Source organism: Poecilia mexicana, unplaced genomic scaffold, assembly GCF_051168715.1.
Source record: "Poecilia mexicana isolate PSO_F unplaced genomic scaffold, ASM5116871v1 scaffold_3, whole genome shotgun sequence".
NCBI classification, from domain to species: domain Eukaryota; kingdom Metazoa; phylum Chordata; class Actinopteri; order Cyprinodontiformes; family Poeciliidae; genus Poecilia; species Poecilia mexicana.
The window spans coordinates 3,830,698-3,843,899 of record NW_028263372.1 but is presented as its reverse complement, the minus strand read 5'-3'; the positions used below and the strand labels follow the sequence as shown (position 1 = coordinate 3,843,899).

Sequence of the window (13,202 nt, the reverse complement as noted above, 5' to 3'; positions counted from 1 at the left end):
ATTGATTGATGGCCTTAATTAATTGATATTAATTGATATCAAACCCCTCCCCCCAACCCCTCGTGACCGGATGTCCCCCCTTTCCTCCCCCAACCCCCCGTGACCATCTCGTGATTGAATCCCCTCCCCGAACAGAGACTTTATTTAGACTTTGAATTTGTCAATAGAAACGGAATAATTTACTTGTAAATTAGCAGTGAATAAATAAATATAGTATATCCCAAACAAAACAGATAAATAAATATATTATATTCCAAACAATATTGGTTGCTGAGCTTGAGAAGTGAAAGGGATGAGTGGAGATGGTGAATACATTCAAAGTGGAGTGACCCCGGCCCTGCACACCATGGCATTTGTGTGTGCGTGTGTCCCCAAGCATAAAGCAGCCTATAGATTCACCACACCATTTGTGTGAGCTGACATGACCAACTCGGGACGGTCATATGAGGGATAATAAAAATAATAATAATAAATGCAGCCGGTGCTTTTTTTAAAAGTTGAACAAAAAACCTCTCTGCTTTTGACCATCTCAGAAGGGAAGAGGACTGACCTTTACCCTCCTCACCACACCATACCATTTATGCGTCCAGCGCGTGTTAGCTTACAGTGCGTTATTTGATGTTGGACAACAGACTTATAGCTAGGCAAGAGGGGCTGACCTCTGACCCTGCAACTGTTCATGACTGCCTCAGGCAATCCTTTTGAAGGAAAACAACAGTTTATCTGTTTTACTGCAATATTTATGGCATCACGACTGGTCGGTGCTGACTATGAGTTTGTAATTTCCTTCCTCCGTTCCGAAAACAGTCACTTAAATTTTAAACTCTACAGATACTTTCTGTAACAGCTGCTAGTGGGATACATTTCAGTAAAAGTTCCTCATCTGTAATTGTATTTCTTAAGGATATGTGTCAGGTAGTAAACAGGTCTATGTGAGGCTACTCAAATTTAACTTTTAGCTTTTCTACAGTTAAAGTGAAAGACAAACTAACATCGATCCCTTTCCAGAATTTGTCCTCTCATCATTGTGAATGCTACTTTGCTTCAGTCTTTTTCCTGTTGTTGTATCAACACTGATCTTCTCGGTGCTTCATGGTTTCTCCAAAATAGTAAAGGTTGGTTTAAGTACATTTGAAACTCATAGATTTTTTTTTCTTCAACAATTGCTAGTGTGATGCATTTCAGTAAAAGTTCATCATCTGTAAATTTTATTTTTTGAGAATATGTGACAGCGACTAAACAGGCCCAGGTGAGGCTGCTGCTCATATTTATCTTTCAGTTTTCCCCAAAGTTTAAAGTTTTTTACACTGTACAACCACACTTGAAGAGTTGCTCCAACATGGTAAATTGTTTTGTTACCTTTAAAATTATCTACAGCTTTTGTCTCTGACTTATACGCTCTTTGTTTTTTTGTTTTTTTGGCCCTAATGATTCTTTTACTCCATCCGTTATCTTACATGCTTAAGTGCACTAACAAAATATAGTTCACCTGTAGTTGTTAAGGTTCCATTACTAAAAAATTATAAATGATCAATGTGAACCATCAGTCTTAAAATATTTAGTACGATTTCTATTTATTTAGATTTGATGTTTTGATGTGAGCACTTGGATTTCTATCGATTTATTAAATGATGCTCTATGTAAATATTTATCAAACTGAATGATCATTCAGGTTTTATATAGTTTTTTTTCTTTTCATTCAATGTTTGTTGCAGAAATTCAAACATATGCTGGCTATCGACCAACAATTCAATCAGTGAATCTTTGCTTTTTTTCTCAACTAGCCCCTCTCACGGAGACTTACTTACATCTTCTGACACCTGGCCCAACTTATAATAACATTAACCAAGTTTGCTGTTGGTACACTTACCTAAAGAATAAAACTTGCTCGCTACACAACCGAGCTCCAAGAGTTGGAGGTGAATTGTTTTGTTACCTTCAAAATTATCTACAACTTTATTTTTTCCTTTGTCCTAATGATGCTACCTGTTCATTAATGTTCACTAACAGACAGTACACCTCTTGTAACTGATAAGTGTATAAATGTGAAGCATCAGTATGCGTTCAAGAAGATCATATCAGTCAGATTTCGTAAAATATCATGAAACTCAAAGGAATCAAAATTATAGTTCACAGAAAGGTAATCTATCCTTTTTAGGGAGCTTTGACTGTGAAAGGAATGAATAAAATATACTATGAAAAAATTCAATTTGCAGAATCCTGATAATAAAGCTTCAATTGTGAACTGAATGATCAGATTGTATCTAGACACAAAAGAATCGACTGTTAATTAGTAACCATACTACGGAAATGACCACCAAGATCTGAACAAACAAGAAACTTGACTACCTCAAGAGATTTCACTCGTTGGACAATGAACCGTCTGACTTTCTTTAGTCGACTAAATTTAATCTTACCACATTTTTGCTGTAGAGCAAACGGGTACTGAGTTTGAAGCGTGGATCAGATGCCTCCAGCCGTCTGCTAAAGCTAGACTCCGGCCTTCCTCACTGTAAAATAAAACATTCTGCTTAATTAAAGAGTTCAAGTGAACTTCATTTAATTCTCAACAACTTGTTTGTACTCATCTTAAACAAGCGGCAGAAACTTTTGGATTTAAAAAAGAAAGAAAAAAAGATGCTTTATAAGTTAATCTATTTAAGTTGAGTCTGCAACAACTAGAATAAAATAAAAAGTGAACTATTTGAAAGTAGTGAGGATTTTGGGATGGTAAATGTTTAACATTTTAACATACACAGACATTACTCCATTTCTACTCAAGCAAACCAAAAGGTTTGGAACAGAACCACTATGTCAAGTAACCACATGCAGTTCTGTCGTTACTTGACGACAGAACTGCATGTTCTTTTTTTTCAAGTAGCCCCTCTCACGGAGACTTACTTACATCTTACTTACATCTTCAATGCAAAAATAAATTTTGCATTGAATAATATTTTGGATGAGTTTAAGAATATTGTTTGCCAAAATCACACAATGTAACTACACTTGTCCTTTACACGTTGCAGTAATTGAATCTTTTGGGGCAATTGGTTTGCATAAATTTAAGTAACTACAACCTATTTTCCTGCTCCACATACTTGGCTAGCAATTTTCCAGTTAGCTTCCCAGTCTGAACTTCTGGACAACGTCTCGATTCAGTCAAATCTTCTACCCTGTATCTCCTGTACTCTGATATTCTACTACATCCACTCTGTGAATGCTTTGCTTGCTGGTCTTCTTCATGCTTTGAATGCAGCATCAGGTTTCTCTTACTTTAACCCGCCCAACATGCAGCTGATTGGCATGTTAGCCTTTCCAGTCCCTCCCAGTGAGGCGGTGCTTCACAAAGCAAGCTGTTTGTCAAACTGTTGATCTCCCTCAGAAGATGAGAAGACATGGTGACTGAGTTTTAGACACTAGTAGCCAGCAGCTCATGCAGCTTTTTACTAAACGGCAGTCCTAAAAGTATATATCTTTAAATTATGAATAAATATGTACAATTTCATAATTATTTGATCCAGCGGTTATCGAAGTTTGGTAATAATGCAATACAGGGATTGTTGTTTCTTAATGTCAGTGTTACTGCTACTGGAGTGAGACAGTAAGAAGACAAGGAACAGGGTTAAATGAGGATTTAGAAATAAAAATACAAAGATGATAGTTGTATTTACTGGGAGAAAGACTATGACTAGTTATCAGGACAGAATGAGACCCATAAAACTGTTGGGTCCATATGATCCAAGGAGTGAACCGGTCATCTTCTCCAACAATTTATTACCCTTTCGGAACTACGTTTGGACACCAGGAGCAGGAACATCACAACACCCTTATATCAAACATTTTTCATCCTTATATCAGTGATTTAAAACTATTTCTAATTTCTGATACCATACGGCAGGCTGCAAAGTTGTGCATGAATGTAAAATTAATTTATTTTCTTCACTGATAGAAAAGTGTAATGTGTTTATTATGAGTAGGATTAACCGAGCTGAAGGAAAACAAAGAAAAAGGAGAAATATTCATTGATACAGAACCGAATCAGCAAATATGAACTTAGGAAACTATTGAAACCTTCAAGAATCTTATGTTGTGTAAGATATTTAAGAAAATAATAGTGAAACAGCACTCATGAGTTGCTTTATTTGGCTGTTATCTCTAAAATATGTTACTTTTTATGTTGAACACCAGACACATCTCACCTCTTTCCCACAGTTTTTCACTTAGTTCCACGACTGCAGTGGATTTTATAGTCAGTGTTAAAAGCAGCACAGAGTCTGAAGCCATGGAGGAAATTTACGTCAACATGGAACCTGTTGGACAAACTGCATCTAAGCACACAGGTAAGAATAAAGTTACAGAGAAATCTAGTATGTATTTAATTGGATTTTGCTAAGGTTCAGGTTTTCGTTAAGGTTCGAACAGCTCCAAAGAGAGGCTCTGCCTCTGTGTGGCTTTGGGAATCCTGAATGTTTTACTTTTGGCTGAACTCATCGCCATCAGTGTACGCAGTGAGTCTTCTTCAAGATGAGTACATTTTAATACAGTAAATTTTATGTTTCTGTGATAAAAATGTCATCGGCTCTTCTGAAATCAAACTGACCAAATAACAAGGGTTTGAAAAGTATAAAGCTTGGTGACTCAAAGTGTTGCAGAGAGGTGAATCTGTGTTACATGAGTTTGATTCTTTTTCAGCAACGGTTGCATTTGTTGCCATTTAGGTTAGCATGTCTTTAATATCTCCTCTTTTTCCACTATTTACCCAACAATTTATTGTTCAGTGTTGCCTCAGTTTAAGTTCTACAGCCATAACCAAAATCATAAAACTATTTTATAAGTCTTGAGTGAAAATTCGATGCGACTTTTATTTTTGCAAACATGCTTGTTGATTTTTTTTCCAGCTCATGACATGACAGCAGATTTTTCTGACATTAGTAACTTTCTGACTGAGCAGAATAGTGACAGCAAGTTTCCCTCCACGAACGCTAACGTCACTGAAACGACTCCACGAGCTGAAGAGACTTCAAGGTTTGTCAAAACTTTGAAAAAATTTGGATCTCATTAAAATGTCTAAAACCTTTTCCCCTCTGAATTTTAGAGTACAACTAATAACTTTCCTTTTGTGGCTAAATTCATATAATGTAAATGACCAACTTTTATTTTAATTTATTAAGTACTGTATAATTTGTGTGCTCTAAAAACAACAATGTAAAAGAAGCAAAACTTTTTTTTTTCTTACAGAACGGACAAACATCAGTTGTTCCTGTTAATTCAGGGGCTGCAGAAGAAAAAAGGAGCAAATCCAGTAGAGATTTATGATTAGGATTTGTGTTCGGTGTGATATTATTTACCAACAATCATGTAGCTTATTAGTATGGTGTTACATAAAACCTAAAGATAAAATGTACACTTGTTGTGACTTATAAAACAACAGTTTTACCGGATGTACTCTTTCTTGTTAAAAACTCTGACTTGATAAACAAACGTTGGAGGATGGTTGGTTGTGGGGAGAATCGGTTCAGCATGAGGCTTTCTGATTATGTCTTAATGTGACTTTTACTACGAGACTTTATGGAACTCCATTGGTGCCCAGTAATAAAGAAACAAAGAAAGAAGGTAGCATACGTACATGTTGGTTCTCCTGAAAATATGGATAAAATCAGTCATTACAGGGTAAAAGTAATTTGAAGAGGGGGGAAGCATATAAACAAGTCAAGTCAATAACAAGTCAATAACATGATGCAATCCACATTTTTAACTCGGATAACTTAACTTTTTTTTTTACTGTCTTAAATAATACATTTAAATTGCTGCACTGTTAAGTAGAATGGAAATGACTTTTTTGTAAATTGTCTTAAGATTACCTATTGTAAATTAGTGTTATATAAAAGAATTGTATTATGAAAGGTTTTAATTTGCCCAACGGACTGGACTGAAGAAAAATGATGAGCAATGGTTGATGAAAGCAAAAATTGGTATTTTTTGGTAACATCAAAAGTTCATTTTTGAGGTCAAACTAAAAATATGTACATTTCTTTCCAATACATTTTTCCACATACCATGGCCTGGTGTCTGAGCAGATGAAGGTCATCCCTATTGTCAGAAACCGTGATGTTAAGTTTGACTTACGAACCAATTTTCAAAAACACTAGTCATAATATCCTGTTCGGCATAATTCACAGTACGCAAAGTCTAAACAGTCTAAAAACAAGCATAAGAATCACCATAAAGTCATGACCTAAAAACGCTTGTGAAAACATTCTTGCTCCTGAATCTGGCTCAGGAAAATTAAATCAGCTGTCTGCCCCGTGTTCTTTGTTGGATCATTTTTGTAGCTTGATGTACTAGTAGTAGTAATATCATGTAGTCCAATAGTGACAGAGAGCAACATCAAAGTTTGCAATAAGTTTTGCATTGAATCAATGGCAGGAAACTGAGTTGTCATTATGGTAGTTTTATTTGAAGAACTTTTATTCCTTAGATAATAGTGCTGCAGGAGGAGGTTCTATATTTAGAACCTTGTAAATACCTAATATTGTATTTACCCCCATTTTCCACCCTCATTTGTTTATTTTACATCAATGGCATGTTAAAAGGGCAGGCTGTACACTGTGATAGAGATATTTGTCATTTTAAAGACCTGTTCCAGGAGCTTTGACACCTCTGACCACTGCAGCTTGTCCAGGCCACAGCCGATTCTGAGGGGTAGACACGAGACAAACAATTATTTCCAATATAGAAGAAGATTTAAGGATATATGTCACAGTTATGTATCCACAGTTGTTCCTACAAACCGGGGTATTGATATCCTATTGACACCATTTTGTAAGCAGTGAGACTTCATGTCTTCCAGACTCTGTCTCAGGCTGACATATGTTGGTTTCTGGCTGGCTTTTTTCTTTGTGATCTGAGACACATAATAGGAAAGATACAGTTACCAGATTGAATAATGAACCAACTCTGGTCCTATGCAGTATAATTAACCATGGTAAGTTTACCAGATAGTAGATGAAGTGTTGATCATGTGCCAGTACAGCACACTGCCCTGGAAGCTTCTCTGTTAGGACATACATAATAAAAAAAATTAAAATAAAATAAAAAAAGGATATGATTTAGTACCTACTGTTGAAATAAGACATTTGAATGAAGTGCATAAACATGAAACACTTTTTTCCCCAAACAAAGACTTGAGTAACTAGTCTGACTCACTCTGATCCTTTAACTCGGAAACTCGGCCAAACTTCTTCTTGAACATCACCGCTATGCCTGCTCCCATACGACAATCTTCACTGATGCAGTGGGCCAAGGATTCATCCCGAGGGCAGGAGAACAAATCTCCAGTGATATACTTCAATGTCCAGCTGGTTGATTGATAGAGTTTCTCAGTTTTGCACATGTTGATGCTCTCTTCAAGCAGGACTTGGAGAAAACTATCCATCTACCCCAACACTTGGCTGTGTCACTCTGTACCTTAAAGCACCACCCACTTTAGCTGATTTTTTTTTTTTTTTTTCCCCACATTTTAATTTTCCTGAGCCAGATTCAGGAGCAAGAATGTTTTCACAAGCGTTTTTAGGTCATGACTTTATGGTGATTCTTATGCTTGTTTTTAGACTGTTTAGACTTTGCGTACTGTGAATTATGCCGAACAGGATATTATGACTAGTGTTTTTGAAAATTGGTTCGTAAGTCAAACTTAACATCACGGTTTCTGACAATAGGGATGACCTTCATCTGCTCAGACACCAGGCCATGGTATGTGGAAAAATGTATTGGAAAGAAATGTACATATTTTTAGTTTGACCTCAAAAATGAACTTTTGATGTTACCAAAAAATACCAATTTTTGCTTTCATCAACCATTGCTCATCATTTTTCTTCAGTCCAGTCCGTTGGGCAAATTAAAACCTTTCATAATACAATTCTTTTATATAACACTAATTTACAATAGGTAATCTTAAGACAATTTACAAAAAAGTCATTTCCATTCTACTTAACAGTGCAGCAATTTAAATGTATTATTTAAGACAGTAAAAAAAAAAGTTAAGTTATCCGAGTTAAAAATGTGGATTGCATCATGTTATTGACTTGTTATTGACTTGACTTGTTTATATGCTTCCCCCCTCTTCAAATTACTTTTACCCTGTAATGACTGATTTTATCCATATTTTCAGGAGAACCAACATGTACGTATGCTACCTTCTTTCTTTGTTTCTTTATTACTGGGCACCAATGGAGTTCCATAAAGTCTCGTAGTAAAAGTCACATTAAGACATAATCAGAAAGCCTCATGCTGAACCGATTCTCCCCACAACCAACCATCCTCCAACGTTTGTTTATCAAGTCAGAGTTTTTAACAAGAAAGAGTACATCCGGTAAAACTGTTGTTTTATAAGTCACAACAAGTGTACATTTTATCTTTAGGTTTTATGTAACACCATACTAATAAGCTACATGATTGTTGGTAAATAATATCACACCGAACACAAATCCTAATCATAAATCTCTACTGGATTTGCTCCTTTTTTCTTCTGCAGCCCCTGAATTAACAGGAACAACTGATGTTTGTCCGTTCTGTAAGAAAAAAAAAAGTTTTGCTTCTTTTACATTGTTGTTTTTAGAGCACACAAATTATACAGTACTTAATAAATTAAAATAAAAGTTGGTCATTTACATTATATGAATTTAGCCACAAAAGGAAAGTTATTAGTTGTACTCTAAAATTCAGAGGGGAAAAGGTTTTAGACATTTTAATGAGATCCAAATTTTTTCAAAGTTTTGACAAACCTTGAAGTCTCTTCAGCTCGTGGAGTCGTTTCAGTGACGTTAGCGTTCGTGGAGGGAAACTTGCTGTCACTATTCTGCTCAGTCAGAAAGTTACTAATGTCAGAAAAATCTGCTGTCATGTCATGAGCTGGAAAAAAAATCAACAAGCATGTTTGCAAAAATAAAAGTCGCATCGAATTTTCACTCAAGACTTATAAAATAGTTTTATGATTTTGGTTATGGCTGTAGAACTTAAACTGAGGCAACACTGAACAATAAATTGTTGGGTAAATAGTGGAAAAAGAGGAGATATTAAAGACATGCTAACCTAAATGGCAACAAATGCAACCGTTGCTGAAAAAGAATCAAACTCATGTAACACAGATTCACCTCTCTGCAACACTTTGAGTCACCAAGCTTTATACTTTTCAAACCCTTGTTATTTGGTCAGTTTGATTTCAGAAGAGCCGATGACATTTTTATCACAGAAACATAAAATTTACTGTATTAAAATGTACTCATCTTGAAGAAGACTCACTGCGTACACTGATGGCGATGAGTTCAGCCAAAAGTAAAACATTCAGGATTCCCAAAGCCACACAGAGGCAGAGCCTCTCTTTGGAGCTGTTCGAACCTTAACGAAAACCTGAACCTTAGCAAAATCCAATTAAATACATACTAGATTTCTCTGTAACTTTATTCTTACCTGTGTGCTTAGATGCAGTTTGTCCAACAGGTTCCATGTTGACGTAAATTTCCTCCATGGCTTCAGACTCTGTGCTGCTTTTAACACTGACTATAAAATCCACTGCAGTCGTGGAACTAAGTGAAAAACTGTGGGAAAGAGGTGAGATGTGTCTGGTGTTCAACATAAAAAGTAACATATTTTAGAGATAACAGCCAAATAAAGCAACTCATGAGTGCTGTTTCACTATTATTTTCTTAAATATCTTACACAACATAAGATTCTTGAAGGTTTCAATAGTTTCCTAAGTTCATATTTGCTGATTCGGTTCTGTATCAATGAATATTTCTCCTTTTTCTTTGTTTTCCTTCAGCTCGGTTAATCCTACTCATAATAAACACATTACACTTTTCTATCAGTGAAGAAAATAAATTAATTTTACATTCATGCACAACTTTGCAGCCTGCCGTATGGTATCAGAAATTAGAAATAGTTTTAAATCACTGATATAAGGATGAAAAATGTTTGATATAAGGGTGTTGTGATGTTCCTGCTCCTGGTGTCCAAACGTAGTTCCGAAAGGGTAATAAATTGTTGGAGAAGATGACCGGTTCACTCCTTGGATCATATGGACCCAACAGTTTTATGGGTCTCATTCTGTCCTGATAACTAGTCATAGTCTTTCTCCCAGTAAATACAACTATCATCTTTGTATTTTTATTTCTAAATCCTCATTTAACCCTGTTCCTTGTCTTCTTACTGTCTCACTCCAGTAGCAGTAACACTGACATTAAGAAACAACAATCCCTGTATTGCATTATTACCAAACTTCGATAACCGCTGGATCAAATAATTATGAAATTGTACATATTTATTCATAATTTAAAGATATATACTTTTAGGACTGCCGTTTAGTAAAAAGCTGCATGAGCTGCTGGCTACTAGTGTCTAAAACTCAGTCACCATGTCTTCTCATCTTCTGAGGGAGATCAACAGTTTGACAAACAGCTTGCTTTGTGAAGCACCGCCTCACTGGGAGGGACTGGAAAGGCTAACATGCCAATCAGCTGCATGTTGGGCGGGTTAAAGTAAGAGAAACCTGATGCTGCATTCAAAGCATGAAGAAGACCAGCAAGCAAAGCATTCACAGAGTGGATGTAGTAGAATATCAGAGTACAGGAGATACAGGGTAGAAGATTTGACTGAATCGAGACGTTGTCCAGAAGTTCAGACTGGGAAGCTAACTGGAAAATTGCTAGCCAAGTATGTGGAGCAGGAAAATAGGTTGTAGTTACTTAAATTTATGCAAACCAATTGCCCCAAAAGATTCAATTACTGCAACGTGTAAAGGACAAGTGTAGTTACATTGTGTGATTTTGGCAAACAATATTCTTAAACTCATCCAAAATATTATTCAATGCAAAATTTATTTTTGCATTGAAGATGTAAGTAAGATGTAAGTAAGTCTCCGTGAGAGGGGCTACTTGAAAAAAAAGAACATGCAGTTCTGTCGTCAAGTAACGACAGAACTGCATGTGGTTACTTGACATAGTGGTTCTGTTCCAAACCTTTTGGTTTGCTTGAGTAGAAATGGAGTAATGTCTGTGTATGTTAAAATGTTAAACATTTACCATCCCAAAATCCTCACTACTTTCAAATAGTTCACTTTTTATTTTATTCTAGTTGTTGCAGACTCAACTTAAATAGATTAACTTATAAAGCATCTTTTTTTCTTTCTTTTTTAAATCCAAAAGTTTCTGCCGCTTGTTTAAGATGAGTACAAACAAGTTGTTGAGAATTAAATGAAGTTCACTTGAACTCTTTAATTAAGCAGAATGTTTTATTTTACAGTGAGGAAGGCCGGAGTCTAGCTTTAGCAGACGGCTGGAGGCATCTGATCCACGCTTCAAACTCAGTACCCGTTTGCTCTACAGCAAAAATGTGGTAAGATTAAATTTAGTCGACTAAAGAAAGTCAGACGGTTCATTGTCCAACGAGTGAAATCTCTTGAGGTAGTCAAGTTTCTTGTTTGTTCAGATCTTGGTGGTCATTTCCGTAGTATGGTTACTAATTAACAGTCGATTCTTTTGTGTCTAGATACAATCTGATCATTCAGTTCACAATTGAAGCTTTATTATCAGGATTCTGCAAATTGAATTTTTTCATAGTATATTTTATTCATTCCTTTCACAGTCAAAGCTCCCTAAAAAGGATAGATTACCTTTCTGTGAACTATAATTTTGATTCCTTTGAGTTTCATGATATTTTACGAAATCTGACTGATATGATCTTCTTGAACGCATACTGATGCTTCACATTTATACACTTATCAGTTACAAGAGGTGTACTGTCTGTTAGTGAACATTAATGAACAGGTAGCATCATTAGGACAAAGGAAAAAATAAAGTTGTAGATAATTTTGAAGGTAACAAAACAATTCACCTCCAACTCTTGGAGCTCGGTTGTGTAGCGAGCAAGTTTTATTCTTTAGGTAAGTGTACCAACAGCAAACTTGGTTAATGTTATTATAAGTTGGGCCAGGTGTCAGAAGATGTAAGTAAGTCTCCGTGAGAGGGGCTAGTTGAGAAAAAAAGCAAAGATTCACTGATTGAATTGTTGGTCGATAGCCAGCATATGTTTGAATTTCTGCAACAAACATTGAATGAAAAGAAAAAAAACTATATAAAACCTGAATGATCATTCAGTTTGATAAATATTTACATAGAGCATCATTTAATAAATCGATAGAAATCCAAGTGCTCACATCAAAACATCAAATCTAAATAAATAGAAATCGTACTAAATATTTTAAGACTGATGGTTCACATTGATCATTTATAATTTTTTAGTAATGGAACCTTAACAACTACAGGTGAACTATATTTTGTTAGTGCACTTAAGCATGTAAGATAACGGATGGAGTAAAAGAATCATTAGGGCCAAAAAAACAAAAAAACAAAGAGCGTATAAGTCAGAGACAAAAGCTGTAGATAATTTTAAAGGTAACAAAACAATTTACCATGTTGGAGCAACTCTTCAAGTGTGGTTGTACAGTGTAAAAAACTTTAAACTTTGGGGAAAACTGAAAGATAAATATGAGCAGCAGCCTCACCTGGGCCTGTTTAGTCGCTGTCACATATTCTCAAAAAATAAAATTTACAGATGATGAACTTTTACTGAAATGCATCACACTAGCAATTGTTGAAGAAAAAAAAATCTATGAGTTTCAAATGTACTTAAACCAACCTTTACTATTTTGGAGAAACCATGAAGCACCGAGAAGATCAGTGTTGATACAACAACAGGAAAAAGACTGAAGCAAAGTAGCATTCACAATGATGAGAGGACAAATTCTGGAAAGGGATCGATGTTAGTTTGTCTTTCACTTTAACTGTAGAAAAGCTAAAAGTTAAATTTGAGTAGCCTCACATAGACCTGTTTACTACCTGACACATATCCTTAAGAAATACAATTACAGATGAGGAACTTTTACTGAAATGTATCCCACTAGCAGCTGTTACAGAAAGTATCTGTAGAGTTTAAAATTTAAGTGACTGTTTTCGGAACGGAGGAAGGAAATTACAAACTCATAGTCAGCACCGACCAGTCGTGATGCCATAAATATTGCAGTAAAACAGATAAACTGTTGTTTTCCTTCAAAAGGATTGCCTGAGGCAGTCATGAACAGTTGCAGGGTCAGAGGTCAGCCCCTCTTGCCTAGCTATAAGTCTGTTGTCCAACATCAAATAACGCAC

At 35.6% G+C, this 13,202-nt stretch overlaps 2 long non-coding RNA genes across 2 annotated transcripts; one reads left to right on the top strand and one right to left on the bottom strand.

Moving 5' to 3' along the window:
- The first annotated feature begins 4,193 nt into the window (after window positions 1-4,193).
- On the top strand, window positions 4,194-5,441 carry LOC148160110 (uncharacterized). Its single transcript, XR_015762464.1, has 3 exons — window positions 4,194-4,340; window positions 4,413-5,025; window positions 5,239-5,441. It is a non-coding gene; the product is annotated as an uncharacterized LOC148160110 (long non-coding RNA).
- A 1,001-nt stretch (window positions 5,442-6,442) lies between these two features.
- Window positions 6,443-9,615, bottom strand: LOC106911845 (uncharacterized). The gene is made up of 4 exons (XR_015762463.1): window positions 9,469-9,615; window positions 8,784-9,396; window positions 6,792-8,570; window positions 6,443-6,695 (listed from the first exon to the last, which is right to left on the bottom strand). It is a non-coding gene; the product is annotated as an uncharacterized LOC106911845 (long non-coding RNA).
- Between the last annotated feature and the right edge of the window lie 3,587 nt (window positions 9,616-13,202).